This window comes from Theropithecus gelada, chromosome 15 (assembly GCF_003255815.1).
Source record: "Theropithecus gelada isolate Dixy chromosome 15, Tgel_1.0, whole genome shotgun sequence".
NCBI classification, from domain to species: Eukaryota; Metazoa; Chordata; class Mammalia; order Primates; family Cercopithecidae; genus Theropithecus; species Theropithecus gelada.
The window spans coordinates 40276029-40287103 of record NC_037683.1 but is presented as its reverse complement, the minus strand read 5'-3'; positions in this window follow the sequence as shown (position 1 = coordinate 40287103).

The window sequence follows — 11075 nt, the reverse complement described above, 5'->3', positions numbered from 1 at the left end:
ACTCTTATAGAAATGACTTTCTATATAAACTATAGTATTTTTTTCTTGAGCTAAATGCTTTCCAGTTTCCCTAGCACTCTTGGTACACTTGGCACAACATTGACATTTATGTATTTATTTATTTCCAGGTTAACTTTCTATTTCTTTTTTGTAACATTAACAAATGTTTTTTAATTGAAGATGGAAAGCCACCCATTCTGTACTAGCTCAGTCCTTGATCACGTTCTCTTTCCCTTGCCACACAGTCATACTTAAGACATTAGTGCTAGCTGTTAGTCTGTTTGGACTGCTATAACAAAATGCCATAAACTGGGTGGCTTATAAACAAGATAAATTTATTTCTCACAGTTTTGGAGGCCGTAGGCATAGGTAGATTCTGTGTGTTGAGAACTCATTATTGGTTCATAGACTGCCATCTTTTTGATGTGTCCTTATATGGTGAATGAGACAAAGGATCTCTCCTGGGCCTCTTCTGTAAGAGCACTAATTGCATTCATGGGGTCTCTGTTCCCATGACCTAATCACCTCCGAAGGGCTCCACCACGTAATAGCTTGGGGGATAAGATTTCAATGTATGAATTTTAGGGGAACACAAATATTCAGTCTATAGCACTTGTAATATTTATTATTTAACCAGAAGCATTAAAGTCACCCGTTTCTTTAAAGGGATCACATTTTATCAACCCCATTAGTAACCTACTTAATGCAATCTTATTTATTGTTTAACTAGAAACATTAAAATCACCGGTTCCTTTAAAAGGATATTATTTTATCAGCTGCAGTGGGAATCTACTATGTGCCATCATAGACTAATTGAATAGAAAAAGGAAAACTAGTACATTATTCCGGGTTAAACTATTGGAATCTGTAGCATTTGATGGGAAAACACAAATAATGAAATATTTGTTATTTACCCTTCATTTCAACTCTTTCTTCTTCAGTGGGAAGAAATCTGTATCATGACATTATTATGTAAAATACTTGATGATGCCCATGAAGAAACAAGTGTGCAAAACTGCATTTACAGTATTTTTATTCATGCCATACTCTGGCATGAAGAATATCTGCATTTAAAAACATATTAAAGGTAGTTTTATACAGAGATTTAGAAAGAAAATAAGTTGATGAGGCTTTATCTCAATAAATTTTTTTGGATTGCACTGAGGGAACGTATAGATGATCTTGTTTCCTGAAACCATCAGGTTATTTTAGGTCTTGGTTGGCTAAGTTTTCATGGGGGAACATCTTTCCTAGGTAGTCAAAAGCACCATAATATCATTGAGTACGCTAGCACAAACACAGGACAGTTTTCACAACCTGCCTTTGCTTTTCACCCACAGATTTCCAGCGTTGGTTTTGGCATTGCCTGAGAAGATATTTCAAGTGCCACCCTTGCTCTAAAGAGCATGCTGAAATGTTTATTTGCAGAGTGACCCTTTTGCTCTGCATGTAATCTAGTCTAGGTACAGTACCCAGCTGAGGTAGGCGACCTTCCTGTGTTTTGCAGCTTCCTGTTAAGAAACAGGGACCACACAGTCCTGGTTCCTATGTGTCTCTCTCACCAGACGGCAAGGTCCTAGTTATCACTACATAGCCAGTGCCCTGCAAAGTGTCATGCATGTAATAGATTTGCAATAAATACCTATTAAATGAATAAATGTGTGAATATTGGACTTTTTCAAGAATAGGTTTTCTGTAACTATCCCTTTCCCTTTCTCCTTCATCTCAGAATGATACCTAAAGAAAGCTAAATCTTTCACACTGAGAAACAGCCTTGAAAAAATAAAAAAAAGGAAAGTTAAATGAAGAGAAATCCTTTATCATTTTTTCAGTGGGAATTTTCCGGCCAAAAGAAGGTTTCAAACTCAGATTAGTGTTTATAGTTCTTGGAAACTGGAGTTTGACTCTGCACTCACACTCATATTTGGCTTTTGCAAGTTGCTTTCATGTGTTGAATCTTCTGTGTTGCTTAAAAAAGACCTCCCTTCTGATTCAACATATATTAATATTTATCAGGCATGGGATGTTGAATATTCTAGTCTGAGACATAAAGAGGGTAAGACTTAGACTCTTCTAATTCATATTTTAGACATGATGTACAGAAAGTGGTTGAAGTTAAGAAAGCCAAGTTAGAGATACTGTCATGAAAAGTGGGCCTGTGTTTGTCATTCCACGTGCTGTTAATTAAGGCACCAGGGAAGGCAGATTCTTTCTCTTGCTGTGAATGCTTTTTTCCTTAGGAAGGGCAGGGCTAGGAATTTCTTGCGTTTTTAAGGTTTACTTGCTCACCTATTCAACAAATATTTATTAAGCATCTACCCTATGCCAGGTACTGTGCTTAGGACCTTAAATAAATACATTAACAAATGTTTTCTCACTGCTAGGGATGGGCAGACGTTGTTAGTGTAGTGTCTGACACATGGTATAAAATGCTATAAATATTAGTTGTGATTATTGTTATTAAAGTGGTCTCACAGTATGGGGGTGCACAGATCAATAATGTCAACAATATAGTGATTACATCTCAGAAAGATTGAATACAGGATAACCAGATTTCAAGATGAAAATGTAGGAACTATATGCCAACTTATTTATTTCAGAGAACACTTCCACCAAGATAGCAACCCTCATAGCTGGATCAAAGCAGCAACTTCAGGGGAAACTCAGTAATAGTCAGAGGCTCCTTAGGGGCCAGTCCACAGCAGGAAGTGTAGTAAGGATCTTAGTGGACACTATCATCCAGACCTATTCATCTCTTCTCAAGTGACCAGGGCCCTTCGTCTAATCAATGAGGGAGACGCTGGTACGAGCCCCAGCTTCCTGACTGTACTTTTCCCTGCTCTATGCTGCCTACTCTTTATGGTAGCCTGTTCTTTATCCAGGTCACTTAATATGTTTTATATTAGTATGTTCATTACATCCTGTTCTTACTAGTTTGTTTTTTTTTTTTTTCAGAAGGTACCCTTGCTTTCTTGTTCTGCAAGATCTTTTCTTTTCTTCCTGACTACACATGGGAATTCTAAGATCTCATTCAGGTTGGGATACTGGTATTACTACCTGGAATCTTAATTTATGAGTCTTCCATTTTAATATGAACATTTTGATTCAATTTATGGGCTTGCCATTTTAACAAATACTTCAGTTCTGAGATTCTGCCATGAAAATCATACTAGTGTGCTAAAGCGTTAGTGATATTTTAGGCATGCTAATCTCAATTTATGAATCGATGTCACAGAAAAGAAGTGAGATAGAGTCTTGTCGCCACTCCTTCATGTCTATGGTACTGCCTGGGTAGTGTGTCCCCCAAAATGTGACTTTTTGAATTTTCAGTGTGAACTTTTAGAATAATGTCATGGTCTGCTTTTTGGGGGGATTTGAAATAAACTGAAAAACTAATTCAACATTAGAGAAAAAACTTTGTTAATCAAATGACATTTTTTCAGCAGGCTCAAGTTAATTCAAACTCTATAGAATATATACCAATTACAGTGATGTTCTATCAAAAGGCAGAATGAATTATAATTATGATAATATTTTTAGCATATTATCAGATACACTATCTGCAGGAATTCCCATGTGTAGTGGTGATACTGTTTAAGAAAATGTGTCCCTTTAATATGTTTTTGTATTATTTTAAGTAAAAACCCATTTAAAAGAAAACATGCATATAATGCAGAGAAACATCCAATTTTCCTGCACATTTTCTGATTATCAAGTTTCATGTCACTCTGCCTGTCTTTATTTTCAATATTAAGTGCTCTGATTCAATTTAATTCAATCAAACATTGACTGCACATTTACTATGTGTCAGTATATCTTTCTCCCACTTCTAAGCTCCTATGAAACTTGCTGTCTGAACCACTTATATGGCACTGATTGATGTATTATAGTTATTTGTATTTAAGTCTTATCTACTCAACTACATTTCAAGGTCTTGAAGTTTAGGGAATTATATTTTTCTGTTCCTTTAATAGTGTCTAATACCTAAGTACATAATAAGTGGTCAATCTATATTAGCTGTTTGGATTAAATGAGTTAATCTCTGTAGCAGCACTTAGAACAGTTCCAGGGACATAATAAGCAATATATGTGATGGTGAAATAAAAAAGTAAAATTAGTAAGTTAAAAAATTCCTAATGTTGGTATATTTTGGAAAGTGTAGTTAGGACTTGATGTGGTGTTGGATACACAGATGGGGACAATGAGTTTTTGGTAAATTATTCAACTGATGATTCCTGTGAATTTATATGATGAGATTTTGCCAAGATTAGATCTGTTTAGAGACAACCAGAAAAGGCTATAGTCATTTGATAGAAATATTTGTGGGGAGGGAAAAGTATAGTGGGTATTAATCAGAAGGTGATAGGATAAAGGATAATTTATTCTTGACTGAGCATATGTTGATAAGAATGGGGGATATTGGAATGAACTAGACACAAGAACTGGATTTCTCGCCTGCTTAGGACACATGGGTGAGGAGGTGGGAGGAGAATCAAGTGTTGGGAGGAGGTCCAGTGACACCTACTCACATTCAATCTTAGACTCTATCAGGTAAGTGACTCTCAGCTGACGTCTTAGAGATGGGAGTAAGGAATGTTATGCAGAGGCCAGCCAGAGTCAGATTCCCAAGAAGATTCTGTCACATAGTTTCAGTAGTGAAGGTAGAGTCAAGTCTGGGCTGGTGTCATTCTAATTGGCATCTGTTGGGGAGGTTGGTCACTTGTGTTCACACCATTATCTTTTTGGAAGAGGTCAGTTCTGCTGTTTATCATAAGTTAATGTGCCCTGAAGCCTGATGGCATCAACTGATGAATACTATAGTTCTCCAAATCAAATCAAACCATCATATTCAGAGCATTTGGCCACCAGCAAAATCAGGGGACTGATACAAAATTTAATATCTAACAAAATCCTTTTCCATTTCTTTGACATTAAGAGATGTGGATCTAGTAAAGGCTGATGCAATTCTGTATCAGTTACTCACATAGACACACACACAAACACACACCTGTGTGCATACATAAATCTAACAAAGTTAATTTCGGGTTCATTTTCTTCCTGAGCTTTTTTTGGTCAGAGCTTCAGCTGCAGCATGTTTTTCTTTGCAATTGAATACACTGCTTTTTAATTTTTTAAAATCCAAACTAAAATTAAATTTTCCTTTTATAATTTTAACTAGTATGTGCCACATTAGTGTGTGAGAACACATTTGCATTAATACTCTACATCACAGAGTCTTCATGCTTTCACTCTGGCTTTCAGAAATAAGTAAGGTCTTCACCAGGTTCTCTGGAAATCCGGATGCTTACCTGTTTTAAAAACTCTGTGCTGGTGTTGAGCCATTTAGCTTTGAAGTTTTTCCTTATTCTTTTTCATTTTTTTTGAGACAGACTCTCGCTCTGTTGCTCAGGCTGGAGGTGCAATCTTGGCTCATTACAACCTCTGCTTCCTGGTTCAAGTGATTGTCGTGCCTCAGCCTCCAGAGTAGCTGGGATTACCGGCATGCACCACCTCGCCCAGCTAGTTTTTGTTGTTGTTGTTGTTGTTGGAGATAGAGTCTTGCTCTATCCCCCAGGCTAGAGTGCAGTGGCACTATCTTGGCTCACTGCAACCTCCGCCTCCCGGGTTCAAGCGATTCTCATGCCTCAGCCTCCCGAGTAGGTGGCATTATAGGTGCTTGCCACCATGCCTAGCTAATTTTTGTTTTTTTAGTAGAGTTGGGATTTCGCCATTTTGGACAGGCTGGTCTCGAATTCCTACCCTCAGGTGATCCCCACCCACCCAGTTTTGTAGTTTTAGTAGAGACAGAGTTTCATCATGTTGACCAGGCTGGTCTTCAACTCCTGACCTCAAGTGGTCCGCCTGCCTTGGCCTCCCCAAGTGCTGGGATTACAGCCATGAGCCACCAGGCCCGGCCCTGGATTTCTGCTTTGATGTGTACCTGAGTCTCTGCTGCTCACTCTGGTTCCTGAATGGTAACTTTGTGTGTGTGTGTGTGTTTTTTTTTTGTTTTTTGTTTTTTTTTTTTTTGCTTCTTTGCATGAATATGGGCACAAGCCCTTTCTTGAGTGTCCCAGTGAAATGGCCAAAACCTGGTCACAACACTAACAAAACTCTAATGAAGATTCAACCACTTCTTAAAATCTTAAAACCATTTCTAAATGAGGACCCTCTTAGCTCCATATGCCTGGATCCATGAGGATGAGTCACAGATGATGTCCTGAAGGCTGGTGACACTTGGAGGCCAGATTCAGTTTTCAGAGAGAGAAAGGAATTTATCTGTTTCTCTAGACTCTGTCTTTTTAGATCCCATTTTTGCCCCAGGATCTACTCTTTCTTGGAACAGCTGACAGTGAACACATTTACTCCTTTCAAAGAAATCCCATAGGCAAGTGATCTTGACCAATGGCTCCCACCAGAGTAATTATGCCAAGTTACAATCATCCAGCATCCACATTGAGGGGTTTTTAGTTTGAGTAACATGGCATATCACAGAAAGGTGGCAGTATTCCTGTCCAGGTTGAACTGTGCTGAGCCCAGTTTAATTTGCTTTTAAAGCACTTGAAGATCATGCCTACTTATATTTCTGCCACCTACGGTCTCATATTCTCATCTACATAATCAACTCTCAATATACCTGCCCTTTCCCTGTCCCTGAACCTACCCGTTTCCATTGGAAAAACAATAGTATTATTTAAATCCATGTATAGAGAAAAAATTACTGTGAAAATAAACAATAAAGGCTTAGAGACATCACTCTGGAAAATATATTTTTACAATAATCTGCATCAACAATATATATAGTTTATCTTTTCAAACTCAATATCTACGTTCACATAATTTCCTAATTTCTCACTAAGAATGATGACTGAGAACATGTGATTAGCCCAAGGGCTGATGTGAGATTATTTTTCCTTAAAAAAGGCAGAATGAGTCATAATGGTGAATTCATATCTTCTCCTTTAGAGAGACCAATATGACCTGCAGCTACTTTTCTCAGCTCTCATACTTTTCTTCCTCTTGTTTGCTTCTTTCTCCTCTCATTCTGTCCACTTTCCCACCTGCAAACTTTTTGTCTGTCCATGGGTTCTTTTAGTGGGGGACTAAACTAAGGCAACAACCTTCCATAGCAATTCTTCCTCTCTCTTTTTGGCCTTTTTATTATGCAATATTTCAAATACACACAATAGTAGCATAGCAAAATGTACCCTCATGTACCCATTAACCAACTTCGAAAGTTATTAAATTTTGCCAATCTTATTTCATCTATCCCCTCCCCCCATATCTTCATAGTCTGGTGGCATATTTAAAACAAATCCATGAAATATTTTACTCATAAACGCTTTATGATTGACACTTGAACAATATGAGTTTGAACTGCATGGATCCATTTATATATATATATATATTTTTTTTTTTCATTAAAATTACACTGCCTGTGCCTGCCTGTCCTGCCTTCCTTTCCATCTCTTCCACCTCTGCCACCCCTAAGCAGTAAGACCAACCTCTCAACTTCCTCCTCCTCCCCAGCTTACTCAACGTGAATATGATGAGGATGAAGACCTTTATGGTAATCCATTTCCACTTAGTGAATAGTGAATATACTTCTTCTTTCTTATGGTTTTCTTAATAACATTTTCTTTAGCTTACTTTATGGTAAGAACACAGTATATAACACATGTAACACACAAAATATGTGCTAATTGACTGTAAATTTATTGATGAGGCCTCTGTTCAAAAGTAGGCTATTAGTAGTTAAGTTTTTGGGGAGTTAAAAATTATATGCAAATTTTCGACTGCATGGAACTTGGCACCCCTAACCTTTGTGCTGTTCAAGGGTCAACTGTAGTATGTTTAAAAGCTAAGGATTTAAAAATACCACTATAAATTAGAAAAGATTCCACAATACCATCTGATTAAATGATGTTTTTTTTACAGATTCCCACATTTGTCTCAAAAATGCCTTTTTACAATTGTTTTGTTTGATTTGGTATCCAAATAAGGTTCAGATGTTGAATTTGACTGCTATTTTTCTGAGGTTCTGAAGTCTTTTTTGATCTCTAGCAGCATCCGCCACCCCACTTTTGCATGTCATTTATTTCTTAAACTGGGACATTTTTCCCATAACAATTTTCTCACTTTGAAGTTGGCTGATTACATCCTTATTTAATATCATCCTCAATTTAATGGTGTTTTAAGGTTGATTAGTGGGTTCAGGTGGCATTAACTGACTGTCTTTTGTAAAGTTCACCATCAATTGTCGCTTACTAGTCTTAGCTCCCATTGAGATTCATATCCCTTATTCATTAGAGTTTACAAAATGGGTGATTTTCCAATGCCCTTATTTCTTCTGCATTATTAGTAGAATTTCTTCTATGAAAAAGAACATTCCTTCATCAACTATTTGATTGATAAAAACATTTAATAATCTGGGTGAAACATATGTGTTTGCTTCTGGCAGGCTGCTACTCCCAAAATTGGCTCTGAGGGAACTTCGCAGCTCATAAGCCTAATGGAACACACTGACTGCTTTATTATATCTCACCATTGACCACATTCTATTCCCTGGAAGCCTATTTTTATAACCAACTGGTGCTGAAAGGGAAATGTGGGGCCCTGCGACAACAGAGGCTTTCCCAGCCCAAATTATGGGGTAGGACTTAGCAAAATACTCTCACATTTGTGAAGATGGTCTGCATTCTTTAGTTGCCCCCAAATTTTTGACATATGAGTATCACAGTCCCCAGCATTGGCTATGTCTGTGAATTTCAGGGTCTTACTAGATTAGATAGGCATGCCATGAACTTTGCATAGTTGCTTTAATTCTGTCAGGAAAGCTCTCTGCCCAGGAACATTGGAGCTGAGCCTGGCAGCCTTCTGCTTAGTGATTTCTCTAAGTGGGAGGATTCCTTTTGCTGTAGGATTTTAGAAGTGCCTTGATCTGTAGTTAAAGAGAAAATTCATTGTTTTATTAATGAGTAAATGTGACTCATAAACTCATATTCTATATGCAAGTAAAAAAGAGAACAAAATCTGTAGCCAGAAATTCAGCTGCTAATTTCATAAATTCATTGGTTAAAAATCCATTTTCTTGCTCCAGAATGGAGCAATTAATAAGGTATTCTCTTCAAAATTATAACAGATATTCTTATCCAAATTCCTTTTCCCTAGTACGCTGAAAAGCCCCAGCATATTTCATTATGATCCAGGATATGCTAATATTAAACTCCTTTCTTGGAATTCTCCATTTAAATGGTAGTAAGTTGAAAGAATGGTTGAAATACCCATTCTCCAGAGACAAAATACTCTCTCCTACCACTGAGTCATATAGAGCTTGCTATTCAGTCAATTGAGTTCCACTTCTACTTGCTCTAGGACAGCTTTTAAAAGCTGAGCCGTAAGGTTTTAAGTGTCTCTGCCTATTACTGTATTTGAATTAAATTGAAAAAAGTTCCAAGAAATTTGATTTCTATGTCTGTTTTTATATTTGTTTATGAATTTCTTTAGGTTAAAATTTAATCTGGGGTTGAGAAGGGTTGATGTCTCTGCCATTGCTTGACCAATAATTCTACATGTACATTGAAAGCCTGTGAGCAAGATAAATATATTTTCCAGTTGCTTTTTCTAGAGTCTCTTCACCTGAGGCAGTAGGAAAAGTCATGAAAAATGAATGTGACAGGAAGTGGCTTTAGCATCTCCAAATGCCAATATTTTGGAACTACTTGGGATTTATTGAAGCAGAATCATTGGCAAGAAGTGCTCCATGCTGCCAACATATCCAATGGGCCAAGGCCCTATAAATCAATGAAATAAATAACTGTCTGGTGGTATTTTTCACCTATTTATTAACTGTTGAATAAGTCTGTTTATTGCCATGGTAATATGAAAGTGGAAAAAAGAAAATTGTTGCCAGGTGGTTACAAAGTATAAAACTTCTTTTAGTCCTTCCTACCTTTAAAATTTTTCTATTAGGTTGGTTTGTGGCTCTACTGGTATTAACATGTATTTGAAAAAGGCATTTGTCTTTAAGAATTCTTAATGGCATCTGCCCCTGAGGACGGCAAGCTCCTACCTTAGAGGAGCTCATGTTGAAAACTGCTGAGACCTGACATCTCACAAGCCAGAGGGACATGGAAAGATTATTTAGGGATAAAAGTAATTTTTCTTTGAAAATTGTACTTTGATTAAGAAAAGAAAAATGAATTTTCTAGAGCAATGTCTTAATACCTAATTGGATTTTCCTAAATACATTAGTATTAGGACTATAATATGTAGTAAGACTATTTATGTATCCTTTTCAAAGAACTTTCCCTCTTCCAAACTAAGCTTTCCTAATTCCGCTATGACAAAGGTAAGCCTTATCTCTGTTTCCCAGACAAAAATGCTGAAGCTGTAAGCGTAGATGACTTAAGCAGATACAGATAGAATTACAACCACAATTAGTGTTTACTATATCTTAAACCTGGGGCCATACTGTTAAGAATTTTTTTTGGTCTCCATTCTTTCTGACCAGTATACACTACTATAAATATTAATTGATTATAATGAGTAAATGTTGAATGGTTTATACAGGGCTCAAATTTCAGTTCTCTTTGAATATCCAGTCATACTTTAAATTCAGTTCCCTTTGAATCATAAAAGATTATACTGACTGTACTTGTAACCTCATGGTGGTTTTTTTTGTTGTTTGTTTTTGTTTTGGTTTAAATCAAAGTTCAACAACTCAAATGTTTATAGGACTGAGGCAGTGTAATTGAGTATAACGCACTTTGTGTAACACCACAGGGAGGTAGTGTGGCTTGTGGCTAATTAGAATGTTTCCTTAGTATTTAAATACAAAAATGTAGGGCAATGTTCAAATAAGACTTTTTTCTGGGTTGAATTCAGTCAGTAGGTTCAGATTAGAATCTCCAGAAATATGTGAATGCTTAAAAAGTAATTTGCTTAATAAAAATATGACTCAACAAACATACTTTCAGTTAGAAGATGAATATGTTCTGGAGATCTAATATACAGCTTGGATGGTGATAGATGTGTTAATTTGGTTGTGGTAATCATTACACAATGTATACATC